The 27333-nt window shown below is 37.7% G+C and overlaps 1 protein-coding gene across 12 annotated transcripts in view; it reads right to left on the minus strand.

Moving 5' to 3' along the window:
• LRRC4C (leucine rich repeat containing 4C) overlaps positions 1-27333 on the minus strand; it is a 1846189-nt gene that overhangs the window by 282894 nt on the left and 1535962 nt on the right. For all 12 annotated transcript variants that reach the window (XR_014069612.1, XR_014069608.1, XR_014069606.1 and 9 more), the window contains one exon: positions 24216-24318. The gene's annotated coding sequence lies outside the window, so the exon portion shown is untranslated. The remainder of the gene's footprint in view (positions 1-24215; positions 24319-27333) is intronic.

A 27333-nucleotide genomic window follows, 5' to 3' on the forward strand; every position in this document is an offset into this window, starting at 1 on the left:
CCATAGTAGTTCAAGTTAAAGGAATACATTCTCTCTTTTGACCAAAGTAACTTTGTAAATGGTTGGTATAATATTTGCATTTGTTGTCCTTCTAGAATGCTGACCTTCAAATCTGCAGTTGGACTGGCTTGCTGTTGGCAGCATTTTGTTTTTCAAAGGCTCTTTTGAGGCCAAGTTAATTTCCACCGAGATTTCCTTTTGCCTCAAACATTCCGTCTCATTTTACCTCCTGTGTTTGGTGCTCATTACAGGATGATTGACTCCATGATGAAATATGGCTGCTCATGAAGGTATTTTTTATCCCCCTAATAAACCTCCTCAACCCTTGATCTGATTTTATACATATAGTAAAATATGCATGGAAAAAAATAGCCTACAAATGATCTGCTTCTGCCTGAGTGTTCCTGACTGATTTAAGCTTCATTTGAAAAGGCAGACTTTTCCAAATTAGATGCATTCCCAGGTATAAAAGTGGGTGAAAGAGGAGGCTCAGGTAAGCTGTATTATCAATCTATTTGTCTCTTGATCCGTCAGACATTCCTTGGGGCCTTTCCAAAAGTGACACCTCTTTTAAAGAAGAAATTATGTCAAGTTCAACTGCCCTGGTTTTATTGAGCTCATGGCACCCATAAGTATACTATAAAAGAGTAATGGGCTGATGTAGTCAGCGACAAAAGCCATTACTAGGGCTAAGAAGGTGGACATTCAGGATGATTACTTTGAAGAAACTCTTCCTGACTGTCCTTTCCCAAACTCTCATGTAGAATCACAGGAGAGCCTAAACATCTTGCAGAAGAAAGAATTCACTAGGAACCTGATGCCGCTGCTGCCAATTTTATATTTGAGTGAGACAGTATCACAGTGTGTGTAAGGGACCCAACAAGGAACACCCAGGTACCAAGTTTTCAATGCTGGCAGTCTGCATTTCATTAACATACTAATAGCAATCTGCTAACCAGGCCAGATGGGAGGTGGGAGGCAACCTGAATTGATCCTAGGAAATTGTGCAAATTGCCAAATAAATTTACTGTGCACATTGAATCAGCTTGAGACTGTTCCTTAAGCCACCAAGTCTCACTTGTATGTTTTTGGCTTTGTGTCAACTCAGGTATTTCCTGAAATTCAAAGGACAAGGCACTGTACAGTCTAGATTTCAGCTTTGCTCTGTTTCTTAAGTGACTGTAAGATGCTCACTATGTTTATTTTGTATTTTTCACTCATAGGTTCACCTGCTTTCCTTTCATCCTAGTAGCATCCTTCACTTTCTTAGGGCATGAGAGAGGAGGAGAGCTGAAATTAGTTGTTTTTTTTCTTTGTTTTCCTTGAGAAGTACATTGAGTACTAACTGCTGCTACTGCTGCTAAGTCGCTTCAGTCGTGTCCGACTCTGTGCGACCCCATAGACGGCAGCCCACCGGGCTCCCCCGTCCCTGGGATTCTCCAGGCAAGAATACTGGAGTGGGTTGCCATTTCCTTCTCCAATGCATGAAAGTGAAAAGTGAAAGTGAAGCCGCTCAGTCGTGTCCGACCCCTAGCGACCCCACAGACTGCAGCCTACTAGGCTCCTCCGTCCATGGGATTTTCCAGGCAAGAGTACTGGAGTAGGGTGCCATTGCCTTGAGTACTAACTACTGGATGTGAATGAAAGGAGAAAGAAAGAATGGATCATTACTAATTTAGTAAACTGAAGCTATGCAAGAGAGAAGTCAGAGCTGCAGGAGGATTTTTGAAATGGGAGATAAATCAGAGATCCTGGCAGGCCCACTAAACATGGGAGAACTTACTGGGCCACTAGAAAGCAAAGTGATGGAGCCATTTGAGGGCACAGATAAAAAGCACCCTGTCATTGAGAACAGACAAAGGAGTCATTCACTCCTTACCAAACCCCACCTCTGCGCTACACTCATCTGCTTAGAATACAGGGGGTGGGTTGGTCATCAGAAACACGGTTGGTGATGTGTGGTTATTTTCCCATGTACTGAACATGTATAAATTATCTCATGTGTGCCTCAAAAATAATCTTGGAGTACCGTTGTGGTGTGTGTGCTTCATCTTAGAGTACCATGACCCCTTTAAAATAATAAACTAATTTTCTTGTCCAAGATTATAACTTATAAGCACCAGAGATGGAATTTTAATCCAGATAGAACAGTATCTTACTGTAGACCTAAGGAGGTAGTAATAGTCATCATGCTGCCTGCCTTGTTAACACCCCAAATACAGGCTTCTAAGAACTGGAAGGTAAGATCATCTAATAAGACCCGTCAGACTGGACCACACTGCTAGACTCGCGGTTTTACTAATGTCTGCCTCCTAGTGCTCAGCAGAAGCTCGTTCTAGTTGTCTGGGACATATGTACAGTTAGGAGAAGGGCAAGAATCCAAACATGTAGCTAAGCAGGATTTTTTTTTTTTTTTAATAATAAGATGAGAAGAAAGCAATAGAATCTCTGCACCGAGAATCGCTGGCTTATAGCATGTTAGAGACAGAAGTCACACCCACTGCCATGTTCTACCTCAGGGTCATTATATTTTTTCCAGGATCAAAGGATCCCAAATGGCAATTTATAACTGCATCCATGAGAATTTATAATTTATGCCTATTTATAGGGAGTTATCACAAGGCTAAAATATCCACTCTGATCTCACAGCTGACATGTTGAGAAATCAAAACATATCAGCTCATGCCATGAATAATCTCTATTTAAGAAGTAAAGCAAATAACCTTTGATTAGTATGGCTGGCATTAATTTAGACATCACGCTTCTGTCACTGTTTAGCTGTACAAGACAGTTATAGAGCATCAAGCATGTCTCTTTAAATAAAACAAGGATTTCAACTAAATCTTGGGTGTTAAACTAAGTTAACTGAATCCAAAATAGACTTCTGATCTGTTGATCCCGAGCTCACAAGTGGTTCAGAATATCCTGAACTTGTAATTATCTCTCTAAGGCTAGGAGCCCTGTGAATAGGAAACTTGAAAAATCAGTTGTTTCTTACAACCTAAAGTGTATCTAAACTATCTGATGAAAATCAACAGGTTAATAGCAATAGATAATTTTTTTTAAAGCACTTATTGTGTGTTGCATGCATGCATGCTAAGTTGCTTCAGTTGTGTCCGACTCTTTGTGATTCCATGGACTGTAGCTCGCCAGCCTCCCCTGTCTATGGGAATCTCCAGACAGGAATACTGGAGTCGGTTGCCATGCCCTCCTCCAGGGCATCTTTCTGACCCAGGGATCGAACCCACGTCTCTTAAGTCTCCTGTATCGGCAGGGGAGTTCTTTACCACTAGCGCCACCTGTGAAGCCCTACTTAGTGTTAGGTGATCTATTAACTATGTCTTCTAATCATCACATCTATCTTAGGAGGTAATTTAAATGTCCAAATACATAGCTAAAAAAAAGTGAACTGAGGATTAGAAATGAAAAAGAAATTGCAGGAGTATCCATAGCAAGGTAGTAGTTGAGAAGGGTCTCTAGGACCTGATTCTAAGTGTATGAATTAGCGCTTGTGCAAAGTAGACTTTTGTGTGACAAAAGTTAGGACAATGTCAATTTCCTTATCAAATTCCAGACTTCCTTCACACTATATGGAAATGGTCTCCTTGCTTCTTTGGGGATGTTTGTTCCTTGAAAGCAGGAATTCTCTTTTTCTTCTTAACTTCTCAAATACCAGCATACTTCTTGGCTCATGGTAATACTCGATAAACAGTTGATGAGAATGAACAAATGACAAACTTTGTTTCTGAAGTTCACAAAATTGATACTTTTCAAATTTTGTTCCATTCACAAAACTGATCTATGTAAGATCTACACCTACATCATAGTATCTCTGAAAACAATTCACTTTTCTCTCAATTCATCCCACCCATTCCTTCCCCACTGGGTCCACAAGTAGCACTGACATAGATACACTACCATGTGTAAAACAGGTAACTAGTGGGAATTGCCATATAACACAGGGAGCTCAGCTCAGTGCTCTGCGGTGACCGAGCTGCGGTGACCGAGAGGTGGGATGTGGGGTGAGAGGGAGGCTCAAGAGAAAGGGGATATTTGCATACACATAGCTGATTCACATTGCTGTAGGGCAGAAACTAACAAAACATTGAAAAGCAATTATACCCCCAATTAAAATATATTAATAAATGAGGAAAAACAAAAATAATTCACTTTTATCAAGCACTCCTCTTAGCACATATACATGATATCTCATTTAAGCATCAAAACAAAAGTGTGATAGGCCACTGTCACCTCATTCCGAGATGAGGTGAGGGAATTGAAGCAGTTAAGCAACTTCTCTAGGACCGTGGAGTGAGAAGTTAAAAACACAGTATTTGAACACAATCCACTTATTTTTGAGCTAACCTCTTTCCAGGTGACGCAGTGGTTAAGAATCTCCCTGCCAATGCAGGAGATGCAAGAGATGTGGGTTCAGTCCCTGGGTCAGGAAGATCCCCTAGAGGAGGACATGGCAACCCACTCCAGTATTCTTCTCTGGAAAATCCCATGGACAGAGGAACCTGGGGGGCTACAATCCATGGGGTCACAAAGAGTCGGACATGACTAAGACCGTGCGTGCACGCACGCGCGCGCGCACACACACACACACACACATATCACTTACTTTTGAGCCAACCTAACCAAATACTATACAGTATTTTCCCTGAAAGCCCCAACTACAGTTTATAAACCTTCCTAGTACTGTAATACCCTTATTTTCACTAGGTAAATGTTGCAAAGTGCTGTATCTAAAGTCACAAAACTTATCACCATTTACTGTACATTAGTAGGAGTAGAAATAAATGGTAGATAAATGAAAAAAAATTCACTCAAAGGTGTTGAAAATGTACATCCACACAAAAGCCAGACCAGAAAGGCAGCAGCTTTATTTATAATTGCTAAAAATGAGAAGGAACCAAGATGCCCTTCAGTATGTGAAGAGATAAGCAAGTTGCAATACATCTATACAATACAATAGTGTTTGCTGATAAAAAGAAAGAAACTATCAGGTTACAAAATAACATAAATGAACATTAAATGCATATTGCTGAGTGGAAGAAGCTAATATGAATAGATGATATAATTGGTGATTCCCAAATATGTGACATTAAAAGACAAAATTGAAGAGATGGTAAAAGAGCAATGATTGCTAGGATTTAGAGACGTGAGTGGGTGAGGATGATTAGCTGGAACAGAGAATAACAGAGCATTTTTAGGGAAGGGAAAATATTCTGTATTAGAGTGGATATATGACATTATGTACTTAGTAAATCATACAGAACCTGTAAAGCAAAGAGTGAACTCCAACATAAATGAAGAACTTTATGATAAGTTAATGATAACGCATCAGTATTGGTTTACCAATTATCATCAACCATAAAAAAGTGAACCACATTTATGCAGGATATTAATAATAGGAAAAACTGTGTGTGTGTTTGTATGAGAGAGAGAGAGATAAGGAAAGGGACAGATGGAAACTCTGTACAGTCTACATAATTTTTCTGTAAGCCTAAAACTGCTCTAAAAATAAAATCTATCAAAAATTTTTAAAAATAAATTAATTTAAAAAATGTAAGACACAAACCATTCAGGTGATCTAGAGTGTTCTTGAAAACATGGATAATTTTTCTTGATAAGGTTAAAGAATTTCGAATATCTGTCATAAATAGCTGGTTATAATTTTTCATTTAGAGTTAAGCTTTAAATAGTAGAAAGAAAAAAGTTCAGCCTCTAGATTCACTGTCCTGAAACAAACATATCCAGAAGCAGCAAACCAATGTAATGAAAAACATTGTTGAATACCTACTATGTGCCATGCTCTTCTGGGAGATGGAAATAATTGTTTGTCTTAAATACAATTCCAGGACAAGGACAATTTGCTGAGTGCTCACAACATGTCATGCCTCATGCCAGGATAGAGGACTAAGGCCTAGCTGCTGTCCTAGAGAATCTAGCCATGGGAACGAAAAAGAGATATCAGTGAGTTAATCTACTACAGCCATGAGGCACTTGACTAAAATAAAGGCAGGTATAACAGGTTGTAACACAAGAGAACAAAGCTCCCAGAGAGCATGGAGCCTTACTAGGGAGATGAGACATCATCATGAAAAAGAAAATGACACAAAGACAAGATACCTTCCAGAGGCAGACTACACAGTCCTCCATTGCTGCTCTGAATAATCAGTTCAGTTGGGGCTGGAATAGTCCACAGATAAGTGGAAATGTAAACTTCATAGTTAATATGAATGTTTTACCACGATCTACATACTATCCTGAAAAGACCCACATATTATCCTGAAAAGACTATACTATAGTGAAAAGACCCTGATGCTGGGAAAGATTGAGGGCAGGAGGAGAAGGGGATGATAGAGGATGAGATGGTTGGATGGCATCACCGACTCAATGGACTTGAGTTTGGGTAAACTCCGGGAGTTGGTGACGGACAGGGAGGCCTGACGTGCTGCAGTCCCTGGGGTCGCAAAGAGTTGGACATGACTGAGTGACTGAACTGAACTAAACTGAACTGAACATACTATCCTATATGTGATGCTTATCTTGAACTAAATAATTTCAAGTCATTTTAGATATATTTAGGTAGTTAATTCAAAAACATCTTGCTTTAAAATATAGAAATTAGAAAAATAGTTTCTTAAGAGACATTGAAGATTTATGGGGAAACTGAAATGAATATGGATAGCTTAAGAATGCACTTTGCTTTGATTCCATCACAAATCCTTCAGCTCTTGTCCTCTTTTGAATGAAAAATTTAACAGAATCCAAGTCGGTGAAGGGGAAAGCCTATGCAATATTTCTTTGGAGAAAAGTAGACAACAGAGGTAGCAGGTAAAGGATATCAGGGTAAATTCAAAAACAGGTGAATATTAACTTTGAACCTCCAGCAATGACAAACAAGATGCAGAAAGTAACGTCACAACCCAAGTGAAAAAAGAATTGCAATGTTGATTAATATGACAGAATGGAATGGCCTTTTAATGACTTCTACACTGTACCTGTCACAAAGAATTGATATTACATGAGCTCAGAGCTATGCCTTCTGTCTCCCAAACCAAGTCTTCCAGAATGAGGGACTTTATGGGATTGAATTAAGGATTCTCCAGGCAAATCACAGGGAAACTAACATGAAACGTCATTTCTGTACAGACACATAACGGGACCTGGATTCACACATGACTTAGAGGAAAAAGGAAAGGCTGCAGCAGAGACCCAAAATAGAGTTACATTTTAAATTGCAACAGGCAAAATAAGGAAGCATACAAAAGAGTTAAGGTAGGGCAACCTGGAGGGACAGAGGAGATAAAAATGGAAGTGAGAAAAGTTTGGTCGTCTTGTCTGGGAAGGGTTGGGAATGTGTCTGGGAAAAAAAGGAATGACAGCAATAAGGTGGTGCAGGGCCCCATTGCTCCAAGCTTCTGGAAATGTTCAAGACACCACAACCATGGAAGATGAAAATGTCTGAAAACCAAGTCACCCTGGCGTCCATTTGGCTAGAGGAAGATACAGCTCTTGCTGATATACAGAAAGTGAGTCTTCCCAACAGAATAATCTTTTCCTCCTAAGGGAACAGGCCAGGCCATTGATCTTCAGTTACACATTATCTTGAAGGGGCAAGGACAATGAGAAACCTGGAGATGGCTAAAGCAAAAGAGCTGGTGAAGCGGGAGGTAAATCCTCCTGCGAGTTACACGTTCATTTTTCTTCATCATAGATGCTTTCCTAAATAGTCTGTTAATAGCTGACTTCAGATTTCTGCACATTTCTTCTCTGAAACTCTCAGATAAAAATAATCAATTAAAAAAAAATAATCAATTGGACCACCCCACAAGGTGAGCCCCTTGGTCCACCATGAATCTAGCCTCATATATCACATAAAATAACCCAAAAGAAACTCATGGCTCATGGGCATGTGACCAAGCAATGCATACACGGCAAGTAGAGAATAGAAGAGAGACAGAGAGAAAGAAAAGAAGAGGGCAGGGTGGGAGAGGAAGAGGAACACAACAGTTTAATACGCTTGGCAGTCTTTCATGCTCTCAAATGGGTTTTACTATTGGACAGAGGAGTAGGCAATTACATGAGCCTATGATTTTGGGAAAGGTAATTTTTTACTGTATCTATGTTTTTTAAATGTATCTCCTATCAATCTTGCTGGTCTCAATAGTAACGTAGAGCCTTTACCAATTACCTAACTCTTGGTCTACAGAGACATTTGTTGTTGTTCAGTTGCTAAGTCGTGTCTGACTCTTTGCAACCCTATGGACTGCAGCCCGCCAGGCTCCCCTGTCCTCCACCATCTCCTGGAGTTTGCTCAGATTTCATATCCATTGATTTGGTGATGCTATCCAACCATTTCATCCTCTGCTTCCCCCTTCTCTTTTTGCTTTCAATCTTTTCCAGCATGAGGGTCTTCTCCAGTGAATCAGCTCTTCACATCAGGTGCCAAAGTATTGGGACTTTAGCCTCAGCATCAATCATTCCAATGAATACTCAGGGTTGATTTCCTTTAGGATGGACTTCCTTGATCTCCTTGCTGTCCTAGGAACTCTCAAGAGTCTTCTCCAGCACCACAATTCAAAAGCATCAATTCTTCAGTGTTCAGCCTTGTTTATGGTCCAACTCTCACATCCGTACATGACTACTGGGAAAACCATATCTTTGACTATTAGGATTTTTGTCAGCAAAGTGATGACTCTACTTTTTAATATGCTGTCTAGGTTTGTCGTAGCTTTCTTCCCAAGGAGTAAGTGTCTTTTAATTTCATGGCAGCAGTCACTGTCCACAGTGATTTTGGAGCCCAAGAAAATAAAATCAGTCAATGTTTCAACTTTTTCCTCATCTATTTGCATGAAGTGATGGGACCGGATGCCATGATCTTAGTTTTTTGAATGTTGAGTTTTAAGTCAGCTTTGTTACTCTCCTCTTTCACTCTCATCAAGAGGCTCTTTTGTTCCTCTTCACTTTCTGCCATTAGAGTTGTTTTATTATTTTTGTCTCATGCACTCATTATATGTCTGTATTGATATGATATAAATGATAAAATTCACAATTACTTTTAGGAAAGCAACCTGGTACTTTTCATCACGGATATGTTCTGAGGCCTAAAATGTGTGTAGTCTGAGAATCCTTCTTGTATTTAATTCATATACATTCTACTCCAAGACAGTCCTCTTCTGCGAAGAGATTTGGTGATTGACCTTTGCATTGCTTGTTTGAAGTTACCAATGTGAGCTGTGATGGAAATCCTTGGGTCCCTGTTTTGTGAAATCCATGGTTCAGCCAATCAGTTTCTTCATAATGTCTTCTGGGTACAAGGTCCTATACAAGACACTTTTGTTCCCGTATCATACCTTTTCAAACTAGATGGCATAAAGGAGAAGTACTGGAGATCAGTATCAAAATCAAGAATATCTGAATATATATCCAGTTTAGCGTTGTGGAAAGAGCAAGGGATTGGTAATCAAAAACCTATATTGATGTTTTGATAGGTCACATGCGTGTCAACCTTGAAGATATTGTTTATATTTTCTACATTTTCTAAAAATTAGATTCTAACATATTTACTTGTAGTTTCCAATGGCTTAAGAATTCTTAGATGTGCTTATTAAAGTCCCAGATTTCTGGGACTTAAACCCATGTAGTTTATCCACTTGATCTTTGATAGGACCCAGAAATATGGGTCCTACCTCGTGCTTTGTACAAGCAGCTTTGTTCACACATTATATACAGCATTATCTTGAAGCACATCAAAGTCCATAGAGGTGTTGCTCATCTAAGAGCATAAAAACTGTTCCAGTGAAAATGGTGCTACTTTGATTTTTCTCTTGTTGATTTATATACTGCATGGGCCTTAGTTTTAAAAATCACTGAATGCTTTAATTGATTGTATTCATTTTTATAATTTTCTTCCATGTTCTCATTATTATATACTTTACTACTAAGGACATATAACATTTCTGTTCCTCAGGTGCAAAATCACACTTCTATTTTTTAAATTTAAAAGATTTGTTTGTATTTCTGAAACTACCTTTATTCTTCTTTCAGAGGCTGTCTTTTAATTACTCAAGTTAAAAGAATTGGGATGTATAGAGGGTGATGAGGGAGAGGAATTAGAGGAATTTTTAAATATTAAAGTATAGATTTATGCCAAAGTATTAGAGAAGGTATGGAATATTTAATGGTGAGAAACACACTAATAAAAACTGACATGATTTTGAAATTACAGCTTGGCAATATATATTAGATGCTTATTCTATTCTTTCAAGTGATAAAAAGAAGTAAGACAAATTTTTAAAAAACCTGTTAACATGACTTTGTTAGTAAACCTTTAATTTGCCTTTTGAAAGATAATTTTAAGGATCTCCTCACAAACACATTCTAGTTACTTCAAGATCACTTATGATTTGTTGAAGATGTAAACATAAAAAAGAAATATAAAGTTCCCTAGAAGTCATTCTATTTGAGTTATATCTTAGTGTTCTGTATTATCCAAGTATTAATAAGATGCAAATTTTTTTATTATATTGATACATGCACCATGAATAGAATCAACAAAAATATATTAGGCAAAAAATAACCTGAGCTTTAACATACTGTAAATTGAAAATATACTTCAAATTTGAAAGCCATCTAAAACTTGCTAGGATTTAATGGGTTTGCCATTTAAATGAACTGAATCCGATGTACCATAAGATTCAGATATCCTGTGATTTATAACACAGATTTAAATGATCAGGATGATTTATCATCCCCTCCCCAAACTCTGGAAATATTTCAAATAGATATAATTTTAAAAGAGGTTTTTATCTTCTAATCTCAGTGTGACAGAGAGTGTTCATAATGTTTTGATGATGAGGTGGAGAAAAATCTTAACTTCAAAAAAATGAATTCAGGAAATAGTGTAATTAAGCAAAAACATATGGGGTGATATAATATTACTGGCAGTCATCCTAGACATCAATTTTGAAGTTAACTAAAAGTGAAGAAAGTGAAGGAGTTCTGCTGTAACAAGGAAAAAAAAAAACTTTTTAAGAATTTAGACACATGAAATTTACAGCTCTGAGTAATGGAACCCTCCGTACGTACATAATTATCTCTTCGTGGTTACTAAACAGAATTGAAACTAAAATCTCCTGTGTCCCTTTTTTTGCCCAAGAATAACTGTTGACAAGTTGGAAGATCAGGAATTAGTGGGTGGCTAAAAGGCAGGTTTCAGAAAAGGAAACTTCATTTCTGAGGACGGGGAGCTGAAACTAAGTCTTGAACCTATTTTGAAGGAAGCACAATTTTGTCTCCTTGCATCAGTGTCCAAAATGACATCTGATAGCAGCAGGCTGAGAATGTGAAGTATGTAACCAGGATGGTGAAAGGCACAGCAACCTGAAATGTCAGATAATCCTGAAAGAATTTTTAACAATTAAAACTAAAAATAAAATTTAAATACATGTATGGGCAAGGTTGTAGGAAAATAAGCATTTCTCTATAGTTCTAGTGAAAAAAGATTTAATTTTTCTAGAAGACAATTTTGTAGTTTATCAAGAGACAACTTATAATACTGTCATGTTCCCTTTGGAAAATATAATGATGCAATCATAAAGATATATGTATATTTTCATTGTAAGAACAACTATCAGAAATGCTTCATAGTATGGAAAAGACAGAAACAGCCTGAGTTTCCAAAATGACGGTATATTTTTAAATAACTATGGTACTTTTATGCCATTATAGATTGTGGAGTGACTATAGCAATGTTGATTTTTTTTGTTTAGAAGGAAATTTATGATATCTTGGCTAGTGGAGATACAAAAATGACTTAACAATATAAAGAGCATGGTATAATTTTAAATAAAAGAAAAAATGAATACTATTCATGATGAATTATTCAGAAGAATGTAAGCCAATCTGTGAACTGCTATTTTTATTACATTTATAGTACACCTCAGAAACTAAAAAAACATTTGTTTGTTTAGTATTTATTTCACCAATTACAATATAAGCTTCTGGAATTCAGAAACTATGCTTACCTGGGTCACCAATATACTCCAGGTCTTGGTGTGGTATACATTCAGAGCTCAATAAAATTTTGTTGTTGTTTTTTATGTAAAATTTAAATAAATGTTCACTAAACCTATGTTGACTGAATGAATAAAACTAAAAACGTTGTATATAATGATGGAAGCATGCACCTGGAACTTTGGCCATTTCTGTTTTCTTATTTCTGATTCCTAATATCCTTTGACATGTAGTATCATTTTATCTCTTTATCTCTCATTCTCTGCTGCTGCTAAGTCACTTCAGTCGTGTCCGACTCTGTGCGACCCCATAGACGGCAGCCCACCAGGCTCCACCGTCCCTGGGATTCTCCAGGCACGAACACTGGAGTGGGTTGCCATTGCCTTCTTCAATGCACAAAAGTGAAAATTGAAAGTGAAGTCGCTCAGTCGTGTCCGACTCTGCGACCCCATGGACTGCAGCCTACCAGATTCCTCCATCCATGGGAGTTTCCAGGCAAGAATACAGGGGTGGGTTGTCATTTCCTCCTCCAGGAGAACCTTTCTGACCCAGGGATTGAACCTGTATCTATGCATCTCCTGCACTGGAAGAATTCTTTACCACCTGTACCACCTGGGAATCCTCATGATATTACATGTCATGGAGAAAAAAGCATCACAGTTCAGCCAAGAACCAACTACAGATGGTTAAACCGAGCATGAATATACAAGTTGAGACTCAGATCAAGAACAATGAGAAGCACTTGAAGACCTGGTTTTAGACACCATACTATTAAAATCAAAGTTAATATTACAAGATCCACTAATTAGTCATCTTGACAAATCAGCAACAAATTCTTCGTCATCATTGTCAGTGGCTGTGAATATTTTGTTGATGGATAAAATATTAATTTCTAAACCAGAAATTTCCTGCACACATCAAAGCTGCTTCTGAACATCGACTGTAATAGTTAACCCTCCAACTAGTACAATGGTGGAAAACACTATCTTCCTTATGGAAATAATATCCCAGTGGACATTATATGGGACAAGATTTGAATTAGAACCATACACTAAGCTCTGAGTGTAATTAGAGAATAAGAGCCAGGATGGAGGGGGATTAACAGAAAAAAACAGACTGCATTAGAAATTACAATAGTGACATCATGTGCTAATGGTTTTCTCTGTTAATTTTTCACTAGTAACGAAAGTGAAATGAGACCATCATAAACCCTCATGTCACACAAATAGTAGCTGGAGGAGTTGGAGCAGTTTAGTATGTAACACTACAAGAAAATACCCAGAAGGGGCATTTCCTCATTTCGTATGCACAGCACACCAACACAACACTTTTTAAAATGGAAGATATTTTAGACTTTCAAAAAATATGGCTGGCAAGCACCAAATTAAGACTAATGGTTGGAATCCCAAGAATACTGCCTGAAATTCATTCCAAGGTATAATTTCTAAAGTTGGAGATAATCTGTATCCATTGGAAGGACAGATGCTCAAACTGAAGCTCCAATACTTTGGCCACCTGATGCGAAGATCTGACTCATTGGAAAAGACCCTGATGCTGGGAAAGATTGAAGGCAGGAGGAGGAGGGGGCGACAGAGGATGAGATGGTTGGATGGCATCACCGACTCAATGGACATGAGTTGAGCAAGCTCTGGGAGTTGGTGAAGGATAGGGAAGCCTGGTATGCTACAGTCCATGGGGTTGCAAAGAATTGGACGTGACTGAATGACTGAACAACAACAACAATTGTATCTAATTTCTCTGTATTTAATAGAGAACAAGGAAATACTGGCGTGTTAATATCATCCTTGATAAGTTGAAAAGAAACACCTCAAGAGGAAAAGTGATTTCTTGATGGCTTTGTGATTTCCTCAGACACAGCAGAGCACTTGGCATGCTACAAACCCACACCAACCACCCAGGCATGAGCAGGTTTCACCAACACTGGGTTGGTGCTACAGGGCAAGTTGCAATGCTACCCGGTGACAAGACTTCCAAGACTCAAGTAAGTTCCATTATCTTAAAACACATATTTCACCAAATCCTTTAGTTGCTTTCTTCCACCTTTATGTTCCCATAATTACTTAACATTGTATTTAAAGTGTATGTATATGTCCAAGCACACACCCACAAAGCTACACAAAGCAATTATTATTAATAGATTCACTACAGTTTAGATGACCATGCTTTTCACAGATCAAAATCCTTCAATAGGTCAATTTCACTACCATCTGGGATGTGTTCTCTGCCTCCCTCTCCAGTTTCATCTCTTGCTCTTCTTCTTCCTCCCCAGCATGGAGAAATCTCCAGATATTCTGAATGTTTGTTAAAATGACCCATGCTCTGACCATCACATTTTACCACTATTGCTTTAATTGAAAAGACTCACCTATCATTGCTTTCCCAGTTTCCCTGGCTAACTCCTAGATCTTGGTTTGAATATTAATTACCTCCTTCTAAAATCTTTACTGATTTCAAAATATGGATTAGAACCTCCAATAGCATCCTATACTTCCCTGTCACAGGCTAGATTGATTCAAGTTTCCTAATTTTCTTTCTCCCTTACCCAACTATAAATTCCAGGAGGATAAGCATCATGTCTTTTTCATTGAATAATTTTGGTATGTAACACTGTGCAAGTTTAAGATATTCAACATGTTACTTGGATACATTTACATATTGTGATATACTGTGATTGGCAGTGTAGTGATATGTATCATACTGCATAAATGTATTGTACAGTATCATTGTCTATATTCCTTGTACTATGCACTAGATATCTATAGCTTATTTACTACTCATTACAAGTTTGGACCTGTAAACACCATCGATTTTATCCCTCTTTTACCTCCCTCAGTAAGCACCATTTTACTCTCTGAGATTTATGGGTTTAACTTCTTTAAATTCCACATATAAGTGATATCATATAGTACTTGTCTTTCTCCGACTTATCTCACTTAGCATAATGTGCTCAAGGTTCATTCATGTTGTTGCAAATGGGGGATTAATTTTTTAAATTTTATATCTCCATTGCATAGCATAGAGAACCTTCACATAGCAAGTGCTCAATAGATATTTATCAAATGAGACACTAATTGTTAGCCATGGCATCCAGCAATAAGCTCCTAGAAGTCTGAGTTTTCTATTTCAAACTCATGCTCTAGCACAGGAAGCAATCTACATAGTGGGAAAGATTAGATTTAATTATTTTTTAAATTACTTTTCCTAATATATTTTTTATACCTTGGCATCAATATACAGCAATTTCTCATTCTCTCTGTCTGTCTCTCTCTCACACACACAGAATAAGCTCTTATCTTACCACAAACATCTGCATTTGCTTGAAGAACACAGTACCAACGGGGCATTCACCTGAAATGTGATATTTACAAAGCAGTCTGTCATCCTATGTCTGCTCTGCATTCACTGATAGTTATGTGGGATGTGGTCCACGAAACCACGTGGCTTATTTTGGCTATCACTTACTCTTTGAGTACCTTTGGTAATTGGCTGTATTAACAGAAGCCGCCAACATCTCACATCTGAGGTTCCAGTGGGTTCATTGTGTGTTGATTGCTTTCTCTGTCAATTCATTTTGGTTTCCCGGTAATGAAATCAATATGAAACTATCACAAATATAAAAAGTAAGACAAACAGCCTATTTCTTCTGACTGAGGAATATTGATGAGGGTGTTGTTTACCACTATAGACCCACACACATGCACGTTTTCTGGCAGGAAAGGGAAACATAATGAAAAGGCGTAAAATGTTCTTCACTATATGAACACTGTGTGTGTGAATTCATAATCTGATAATTCATAAGGCACTACAGCCAAAGCCATTGTGTATATGTGTTTTTGTTGTTGTTGTTGTTGTTGGATTTGCTATCTGCCTCACTTTGTATATAATATATAAGAAATAGTACTTTTCTTCTGAAATAAGTATCTATACATCTGTGTTTTTCAGACAAAGAGAAGACAGACTGAAGAAAGCATGGAAAAATGGGTAGAGTGGTTGAAAGTGAAGGAAAGTCAGGTAACTAAACAGTGGATCCTGGAGTTTTAGAAAACTGTTTGAGAAGAGAACGTTGCATAGACATAGGGTTCAGTGGTCTGTACCCACATCCTGTAAATGTCAGGATATCAAAAGCAAACTGGATTTCACTATGTGTTTACACTATGCCCTTTTCTGTCTCTATTTGCTAGTGTGTTGGGTTGCCCAAAAAGTTTGTTTGAGTTTTTCTGTAAGATGGTATGGAAACAAAATTTTTGGACAACCCAATAATAAAGGTTGGTATCACATAATGCCCTGATTGTTTGAAACTCACTCTAGATGTTTCAATAACAAATTTATATTTTGTAGGATATTTGCCATTATTTTGCTTTCAAAAAGGACTTGTTTGACCCTTCTAACTACCCTGTGAAATTGGTCAGGCAGATATATTTCAATTCTATTTTAGAGGAGAAAACTGAGACTTATGACTACAGAATGTACTAATGACAAAATGGAACTAGAATCCACATCTCTGGACCTACCTCAGTACTCTAGCTGTTCATTTTGCCAGAAGATACAACATCTAGAAATATTATAAGGATTCACTTAGACAATTGTCAAATTAGGTACATAAAGCCTTCTTTACTGTATCAAAATAGTTAACAAAATTTGTTCATTTATGTCTCTCTTTACTTAAACAACAATCAATCCAAGACCATACTAAATGAGTCACAAAGCTGATGTACATACAAAGGGGAAAGGAAGGAACTAACACAATTTGGAGCATCTTTTATAGGCTGAATTCAGTATCAGACATGGTAAAGTCAGTAAGTAACTCTTCTGAATGGCTAATTTCAGAAGGTAGATCTGTAATAATAAGGCCAGTCTCATCACATCACCTCACCTCCAGTCTGCTTACAATGGCCTTAGCAGAAAGCATTTTTGCAGCTTCTTAATTATTATAGATAATGAATCTATTACTCAGGAAACATTCTGACTCTAGTTCAGGTTGGTTTTTGTGATGAAGTTGAACTTAAGTGTGAGTTACAGTTTGCATGATCTTCTCACCACATGAATTGACCCAGTATGTTTAGATTTCCTGAGTGTTATTTTCCTCCTATAAAATTGTATTGAATTAAATAAAATTATTTACATTATTTATTCTAGTTCTAAAGTCACATCATATGGTTTTATGTAGTTCCTTGCCATGTGATGATAGACAGTATAAACTGAGTGGTTATGGTGGCATGTGTTTCCACAACAGTTGATATCATAATTAGGGAGGAATTAAAATGCCAGCTTTAGACAAACCAAGTTTGCAATCAGGTAGGACCCTATGAAGTTTTCCCAGAATAGATTCCTACCTGTGTCCTCTGCCTGCCTTTTGTCTGTAGAAAAACTTTAATCAACATATAAATTTAATCAGAGAACTGAGAAAATGCAGAAAGAAAGGAAAAAACAAACAAGACAAAATGATAATACTTTAGCCATTAAAGCCAAGAACCCTTAGTTCTTCCTCTAGGACTATAGATAATGTTTTGAGCCACGTCCTTTCAGCTGTTTTGCAGATACAGAAATGCCCATCAAGTGAGAGAGGTCAACTTTATGCTGCCCACGAGCTCACAGATCCGAGACTGGCTGGAATCAGAATATTGATGATGCTGACTTCTGATTACCTCTGCTGCTGCTGCTGCTTGGTCACTTCAACTGTGTCTGACACTTTGTGACTTTATGAACTGTAGCCTGTCAGACTCCTCTGCCCATGGAATTCTCCAGTCAAGAATACTGGAGTGGGTTGCCATGCCTTCCTCCAGGGGATCTTCCCAAGCCAGGGATCAAACCTGGGTCTCCTGCATTGCAGGCAGATTCTTCACCCCTGAGCCACCAGGGAAGCCCTTCCCCCATTACCTCACCACCAACCAATCAGAAGAATGTGCACATGCTGACCACGCCCTGCTCACTGAACTCTATAAGCCTCCTCATTACCCACTCCAGGGTGATATTTTTGAGGGCATTAGCGACCTATGGATCCCTTTGCCTGGCAAAGCAATAAAGCTATTCTTTTTTACTTCACCTAAACCTGTCTCCATATTTCTGTTTGGCACCACTGAACAGAGGCTGACTTTCAGCAACTAGTTGGCTAGTCACAGATTTACAGTTAATGTTACTAAATAGGTCACAAATATAACTTAGGAAATAATCCAGGTTAAAAGTTTTGATGAACAGCAAAGTACACATTTCAAAATAATCACTTGTCTATATTTTACATTAAATGTTATATAGAATAAGATAATTTACTTGCTGACTAATGCTGACACACATTTCTATAAACAACATCAACATAAGGCCAAGGTGGCAAATGACAATTGGACAAACGGTGCCAAATTTTGGAATCACAGGTCAATGGAACAGAAAAACCCAATAGAATAAAGATTTTATTTGCTCCATTTCTCCATTTTTTTTCCTTCCTCTGTTTGAAAGAAGTCATATCTGACAGTTCAAATTTCAAAATGGCCTTTTGTTTATACCATCAGAAACAAAATGCTAATCAGTTAGTGTCATAAATTTTAAGAGAGGAAAAAGGACATTGGAGCCAGTCCAACTCCGTCTCTAGAGAAATGCAGAAAATGAAGTCCGAAGAGGTGATGCTGCCGCTGCTAAGTGGTGCTCAAAATTCTACAGACTTGTTTCCCAGAAGGAAACTCTACCTACCTTATCTCCAAAATTCAAGTCTAGTGAAATCTTTTCTACTACACCATGTGTATCATCTTCTATATCAGCTTAACTGAGTCTTGTAATAATAGCCCTGAGGGTTTTCATGGCTCTCCTCCTATAGAGACTGTGTGCCTTACATTGTTCAATGAGACCAAAGCATATAAAGATATAAGCAAAGACTTTAAAAGTTCTCATGCATAGGGACACTTCCAGTCTTTTTGCTCTTGGAATCTTCTGGCACTCCGTAAATAAGCAGATTTACACGCTGGCTGACGGAAAACTTGAAGCCGAGATATCCTTGTCAAACCTCTACACCCCCAGAATCCTGGTTGACACACAGGTGGCCCAAGATGCATGAGTCTAGCTGAGATGAGCAGACTGTGGCTTTGTTGAGCCTTGCCCAACTAACCCACATGATCAAAGCTAAATAAAGATTTGTTATTTTAAGCTACTAGATTCTGTGGTCATCTTTAAAATAATACAAAACCCATAGGTATAATCAGAGAAAGGCAGCACCTAACCAGTTACCAAGCCAAACATTTTGACTTCTCACTTTCCCTCATGATTACCCTCCACATGAAACAAGGCATTCGGAACTTCAATTCTGCCTCATCAGTGACTCATTCTGACTCATAAGCCAACTGCTTCTTCCCTCAGAATTCCTCTGCCTCTGTCCTAGCCCATGATGCCATCATCCCTGCCTGAATTTTTTTTGGTCGCACAGCTCCTCAGCTAGTAGTCCCATCTCCAATCCTGTTAGCCTCCAGTCCACCCTCTACTCTTGAGGAAAGGTCTACAATTCATAACTGCCAATAACTTCCCCTCGTTCAAACTTTTAATAATTTTCCATCATTCTTAAAATACAATCCAGAATTCAAACCATGGTGGGGCAAATCTTCTCCTGTTCTTTTTAGTGCAGAATCTTTCCTTCCAAATTTAAGTTAGCGGCATCCTGTCCTCTGAACTGGAGTGACATTTCCCAATTTCTCAGTGATGGAATATATACAATTATATGTCAGTTTCTTAAAAGGAAATTGTGTATTGTCTATTTCCTCCTTTCTTCCCGCAGGGTGGAAAGTGGACGCAGTGCGGGGGAGCTAAAGGACTGTATGGCCATGTCCTTGGCACCCTAGGAAATGAGGGAGCCACAGAAAGAAGGACACTGAGTTTCTCTGTGATTTGGTACAACAGAGTGGGCTGCCGACACTAGGTCACTCACTTTCCTCTGTATGGATACACAACAGAATATAAGATTCCATCCTGTTTAAGTTACTGTACATAAGGTCTCTTTTTAGAGTTTCTTGGCTTATATTAATGGCTTAATGAATTTACATTACTTTCATGGATTCATGGCTTCTGTCACTGTCCATGTCTCACTTTTTTCCAATCTCTTCACCCTCTGAAGCTATCATCATCAGCTATTTACTTCCTAGAATACTCATCAAACATTTTACCTCTCTTTCCTCTTAGTCAATACTTTTCCACTTCTATCCTTTGTATTTTTCTGACTAAATGCCACTCAATCGTAGGCCTATAGTCAGTATTTTTTTTAATAAACCTTTGCTGTTGTCCTCCAAGTCTGGGCTATATTTTCCCTCACGTGTGACCATCATATTCTGACTCATGCTATTAAGGCATAAAGCATGTTATTTTGCAGTAGTTTGTTTGTCTCTGACTAAATGATAAATTTTTCAAATGCAAAAACAATATCTCTTTCATTTACCTTTATGTGTGCAAGTGAAGTGAAGTCGCTCAGTCGTGTCCGACTCTTTGCAACTCCATGGACTGTAGTCTACCAGGATCCTCCATCCATGGGATTCTCCAGGCAAGAGTACTGGAGTGGGTTGCCATTTCCTTCTCCATATGTGTGTGTGCAAATGATAGGGTAATTCTTGGTATGTATTGGGCATTAGGGGCTTCCCTGGTGGCTCAGAAGGTAAAACATCTGTCTGCAATGTGGGAGACCCGGGTTCAATCCCTGGGTTGGGAAGATCTCCTGGAGAAGGAAATTGGCAACCTACTCCAGTACTCTTGCCTGGAAAATTCCATGGACGGAGGAGCATGGTGGGCTACAGTCCATGGGGTCGCAAAGAGTCGGACACGACTGAGCAACTTCACTTCACTATTGGGCATTACACATATGAATTGAATAAATAAATGTAAAAGTATGAAAAAAAGATTGAAAAGAAACATATTTGAATATAAATAGTAGTAGAGATGTAAGGGCTTTTAATTTTTTTATTTCAATATTTTCCAAAGTCTCTTGAGAGTGCATATGTTACTTTCATAATCACAAACTACAATATAATAAGATATTTTTTCCAAAGTATATATTGGAAACTAAAGCTGACTTTTAATTTTAAGTTACACACAACCAGGAATACAAACATTAATTGGATAAAATATGCTTCTGCCTGCTGGTTGGGTCAACTATTATATGTCCAGGCTAGCAATATGGAAATATGAAATACTGTAATTGACCAATTCTGAAGTTCTATCCCCAGAGAGATGAAGAAAATCAATATGGTCTGCTTCTCCCTTTCACTAAGACAAATTTGTGTGTAATAGGAGATACACTGTGGATGACGGATGTGGGCTACATATATTCCCTTGGAGCTTGTTTGCAAAGGCTTATTTGTCCTGTCTTCCACCTAAGTTTTCATAGAAGCTTTAAGGATTAAGGTTGTTTTGCAGCTGAAATTTCACTTCTCTGGAGAGACTATGAGAGAATCTTATGGGCTAGTCTCAAAGGACATTTGCGTAGGATTACATTTTATAATCTGAAAGGTAAAAACTAGTCTATTGCTTCTAGCCTTTAGAACAAAGTTGCAAATGTCCAGCTCATGTGAATTTGAGAAAGCAGAGCATCTACTGGAAATATTTGTTCCTCATACATGAGACCCAAGCACCAGACATGTTGATTTCTTTGTCAGCAGCTGCAGGATATGCCATTGCTCTCCTTTTTGCCCTTGAAATTGTTAGGATGATTTGATTGATTTGGGTGGGTGTACATTCAGATTTAGATTTCTCATTGCTAAATGCATTCTTTGGGAAGGTAATGTATCATTACATGGAATCTAAGGAAATCTTCCTCAAAATCATCAGCTTAATGAGAACTGGTCATTCGTTCTGATAAGCTTTCCTTGAAGACAAATGTCACAGATACATTATACAAAGAGAAAGGCTGGGCTAAGGTGAAGGCACAAATTCACTTAATTCCCTGCTCTCACTTCAAGTACCTAAATCATTCAAACCAACAACAGCAACACAAAAGTAATAGCTCCACACACTTTTGTATCTAACCCTGAAATATGGTCAGGCAATTTAAACCAATTCAACATGCAAATTCAGTTAGTATAAAGAATCCATTAGTGATTGAGACCAATTTATTAACTCAAGAAATGTAGACTCAGTGTAATTGCATCATATATTCTATACTTCTAACAGCTGAGGAGCATTAGGAATTGTCAGAGAAGATCAAAACATTGGGAGGGTATTTATCAAAGTACAACTTAAAATATTAATTATCAACTTATTTTAAATCGTTGGTTATGTGTTCAAGTAAATTGCAGATAATTTCCTAATATTACTTTGATAGATAAAAGAAAGACTTGTATTAATCTACTCTACATAATCTCATCTCCTTGAGTTAAAACCTTACTGTATTCTACTACCAAAATGGAAAAAATGCAAGCCATTAGATCTGACATTCCTACTAAATCTTCACAATATATTAAATTATTTCTATGATAGGAGTCAGAACCTGAACTCTGAAATCTTGTTGCATTTATCCCACAACATTTCAACTAAAATTGAGTTAACATATAACAACAAAATAAAACAAACTGCGTTTGGTATCTGAAAAGAAGTTATTACATATTTGATTAAATCATACATTTAGCATTTAATTTTCTTCTACAAAATCCTTTTCTAGAAACTTCCCTCTGCTTAAACACTTCTAGCATCAGGAAATTTACTGCTAATTTTAGAATCAGCTTATTTTATTCTTGGCCTATTTTATCTTTGTATCAAATTGTAAAGTTATTTACCTTCTATGTCACTTGGAATTCCAACAGCTTGGCAGATGAGAGGGGATTTTATAATTAAGCTATTATAAACGTTACAATTTTAGATAAGGATATAAATTAAGTCATTTTAGTGAGGGCCAAAGTTAATAAATGCAGAGTAAAATCTAGAATAAAATGCAGGGTTTGCAAACTCTGGCCCATGAGGAACCTGTTTTTATAGGCCAGGGAAGAGCTATTTCATTTTAAAATTGTTAGAAAAAAGAAAAAGTAATATTTCATAGTAGCTGATAATGTATGGCATTTACAATTCAGTATCTATAAATAAAGCTTTATTGGAACACAGCCACATTCGTTTGTTGACATACTGCCCGTGGCTGCTCATGCACTTGTAGGAGTGAGTAACTGTGACAGACACAAGTCTAAAACAGTTAACATCTTTACATTAAAAAAAGAGATCCCAGTCTAGAAAAATGTTGTCTAATAGAATACAATGTAAAGCACACATGTATTTAATTTCTTTTTAGTAACCAGGTTACAAACTATAAACAGAAATAGGTAAAATAAAATAAATAATATATTTTATTTAAATCAAAATACTCCAAACATGATCTCAACATGTAATCAATATAAAAATCATAAGTGCAATATTTTCATTTTTTTCATACTTAAAGTTTAAAATTTACTGTATATTTCACATGTACAGCTCCTATCTCTTCAGACTATCCATTTCAATACTCATGACCACATATGGCTGGCAGCCACCGTACTGAGCACTGTAGGTACAGATGACAGATGATGTCATGTTCAGTCACAACTCCAGCTACTAAATAGCATGTCTACATTTTATTGAGTTCAGATTTTTCTGCCCTATTCTCCTGATTCTTCCCTTTCCTGGCTGGAGGCTTGGGCCGAAGGTGACTTGCTGGGGTGAGGCACTCATGGGCTTCCCTGGTGGCTCAGAGGGTAAAGAATCAGCCTGAAATGTGGGAGACCTGGATTCGATCCCTGGGTCAGGAAGATCCCCTGGAGGAGGGCATAGCAACCCACTCCAGTATTCTTGCCTGGAGAATCCCCATGGACAGAGGAGCCTGGCGGGCTACGTCCATGGGGTCGCAAAGAGTCGGACACGACTGAGCAACTAAGCACAGAATGAGCCACTTCGTGATGCACTTGCTGTTCGTGGAACTGGTGGTAAAATCCTGAAAGTGCATTTGTTTATTTCTACCCACATTAAAGTTCTATATTTTGAACTGAATATAAGAAACTAGGTGCTGCCTCTCAATTACAGAACAGGAAGAAATGTCATTTCTTTTGCTCTAGAGAGGATTTTGCTGTTAATGTAGTCTATCCAGTTAGTTTTCTTGGCAGCTACATCTCAGTTATACCCACAGGAAAATATCACCTCTATATCTTTTTTTAAAGCGCTGCAATTACAGCCACATAAGCCCAACTTACCCTTACGTAGGGCTTCTCGTTTCCGGTCTCGCTTCTGAGTTGTGATTCAGAACTATGCTCACATGGATCACTGGTGGCTGACAAGCAAGACTGTGTTCCTCAGCTACAAAACCAAACAACAAAATCAATGTCAGTATTCCCATTTTGAAGGGGAAGAAAATAGAAATTGATTGATCATACTGATTTCAATTCATATTATTTTACTATACATTTTTTTCTGAATTTTATTGTTGTTTAATATCTTGATCATTAAAAGGTAATAAAAGAGGTGGCAAAACTTGTTACTAAAGAACTCCAGAAAAATCACACATGTTTAGTTTAAGCACTTTTAGTTTTTGTGGACTTGCATGCACAGAGTTGTGAATTTCTAGTGTTTTTAATTTTCGCAGTAGTATTTAAATGTAATAAAATTTTTCCCAGATGTTAAGATTGAATTAAACATCATGAATTATGTCACTAAAAGATTCCATTTGTCTGTTTCAGATAATAACAATATAGCTCCACGCATCTCAGTGTCTGAGCATGGTGAAGACCCACTGTTTTAGGATATATTTCATTTTTCTTTGTCAATGTTATCTTATTCTCCTTTTCCTTAATGTTTTTACATCAAACCCAGAGTGCCGAATGGGTAGTGTGAAGTATGAATTCTGACTATAGGAAGTGTAAAAATCAGTCCCTATTTCCTTCCCTTTCAAATCATAAGATAAAGCAAATGTTAACTGCTGCAGATTCTAAGAAAGAGTAGTTTGACTGCTATAATTATGGTTCGAAAACAACAGTTATGTGTTACCTCTCAACAAATATTAGGTATGCTCATCTCTTTACAGTGAGGCACAGACTGTGAGGAAATTCAGTGAATATAAGGACTGACAGTCATGTAACACTGGTATCTAATATTTTATGGGCTTAGTTTATGGTAATACTCTGCAAAGATTTCATATATATCTCATTAAATACAACAGATCTATGAGATTACTTTCAATACTGTTCCCATTTTACAGGTAAGGAAGCAGATTTATTGAATTTGAATAACTTTTTTAAGGTTAAAACTATATAAGAATACTAACTTTTTCAAATAAAAACACTTCTTTCTTTGGTTATTCATTGAAGGCCCAATGACAAAAATCCTTATATTTGCTTTGATAGTCTGTCCACTCACTTCATGTCCCATCACTTCATGACAGGTAGATGGAGAAGCAATGGAAAGAAACAGTGACAGACTATTTTTGGGGGGCTCCAAAATCTCTGCAGATGGTGACTGCAGCCATGAAATTAAAAGACGCTTACTCCTTGGAAGGAAAGTTATGACCAACCTGGACAGCTTATTAAAAAGCAGAGACATTACTATGCCAACAAAGGTCCATCTAGTCAAGGCTATGTTTTTTCCAGTAGTCATGTATGGATGTGAGAGTTGGACTATAAAGAAACCTGAGCATCAAAGAATTGATGCTTTTGAACTGTGGTGTTGGAGAGGATTCTTGAGAGTCCCTTGGACTGCAAGGAGATCCAACCAGTCTGTCCTAAAGGAAATCGGTCCTGAATATTCATTGGAAGGACTGATGTTGAAGCCGAAACTCCAATACTTTGGCCACCTGATGTGAAGAACTGATTCATTTGAAAAGACCCTGATGCTGGCAAAGATTGAAGGAGGGAGCAGAAGGGGACGACAGAGGATGAGATGGTTGGATGGCATCACTGACTCAATGGACATGAGTTTGGGTAGAATCTGGGAGTTGGTGATGGACAGGGAGGCCTGGCGTGCTGCAGTCCATGGGGTTGCAAAGAGTCTGACACAACTGAGCGACTGAATTGAACTGAGTCTGTCCCCTACTAAAGTTTATTTTTTGGGAAAATTCTGGCTTTCCTTCTAAACCTCTAACAAAAACACATTCTAAATAGACTGCTTATTTTCCAAAATCAATCATGTTTTGATTTTGAAAAAAATATAACTACAAAAATAGAATACAAATGACAACAGTGGTATTTAAGAAGCTGTATTGCTTTATAAAGAGTGCCTTTCCCCTAAGGAATAGAAATTATGAAAGGATGTCACACTCAGACTTGAGTAATTTATAAATAATAAATTGCACCATCGATCGCAGAATTACAACCTCCCCTGTTGAACTTGCTTCTTTCTGGGTTTTTCATTTTTTTGTGAATATGACTGTCTGCCTCCCAGTTCTGTGGACTCAGATCTCACAATCTTTCTCTTCTCTGCCCCTCAGGTGGAATAATTTGCCAACCCTTTTAATTCTGAATGGACAACACACACATCCCTTCAAAATTTTTCCTTTTCACCTGTATCACCATAATCATTTTTTCTTTTCTGTTGCACTTCCCTCCAAATTGAGATCCTTGACCAAGCTTCCTCCTTCTGATTCACTCCAGATATTTCTGCAAAATTCCTTTTTCTCCAGCACTGTTCTGCATAGTACTTAAGTATTAATCCTGGAGTCAAGTTACCAGGGTTCAAATTCTGGCTCCACTACTGACTCACTCAGATTCTAGGCCAGTCCCTAAAACATCAGGCTTCAGTTTCTCTAACATGAGAATAACAGTATTGCCTATGTCATCAGGTTATTCTGAAGACTATATAAAATCAAATCGGCACAGGCCTTAAACTAGTGCCCATAACAAAAATTATTAGCGAATATTATTTTTATATTCAGGGGGAAAGTCTTCAGTAGTTTTACGTTTCTACACGTGGCATGCAAAGTCCTCAATATCTAGTTCCAATCCATGTGTGCGTTTTATTTTGGTCACACCACCCAGAATTGTGGGATTTAGTTCCCCAACTGGAGACTGATCCTGTATACCCTTGGCAGTGAAAATACTCAATCCTAACCACTGGACTGCCAGGGAATTCCCAAAATCCATTCTTGCAATCACATTTTCTCATGATTCCAACTCAATCCAATTCAACATCTAGTTAGCCAGAACCCATCTATACAATGGAGAGGATTAAAATGCCAGACACACTACTTATCAGTGAGGGAATACTTGCACTGAGAATCCTCATAAATAAGCATTTCAGCAGACAAGGCCATTAGGGTAAAGGAGAGGACACACACACGGCATTCACACCCACGCTACACTCAGCCGTATGGGACCATGTTAT

This window comes from Giraffa tippelskirchi, chromosome 11, assembly GCF_054371585.1.
Source record: "Giraffa tippelskirchi isolate mGirTip1 chromosome 11, T2T-mGirTip1v1.2.pri, whole genome shotgun sequence".
NCBI classification, from domain to species: domain Eukaryota; kingdom Metazoa; phylum Chordata; class Mammalia; order Artiodactyla; family Giraffidae; genus Giraffa; species Giraffa tippelskirchi.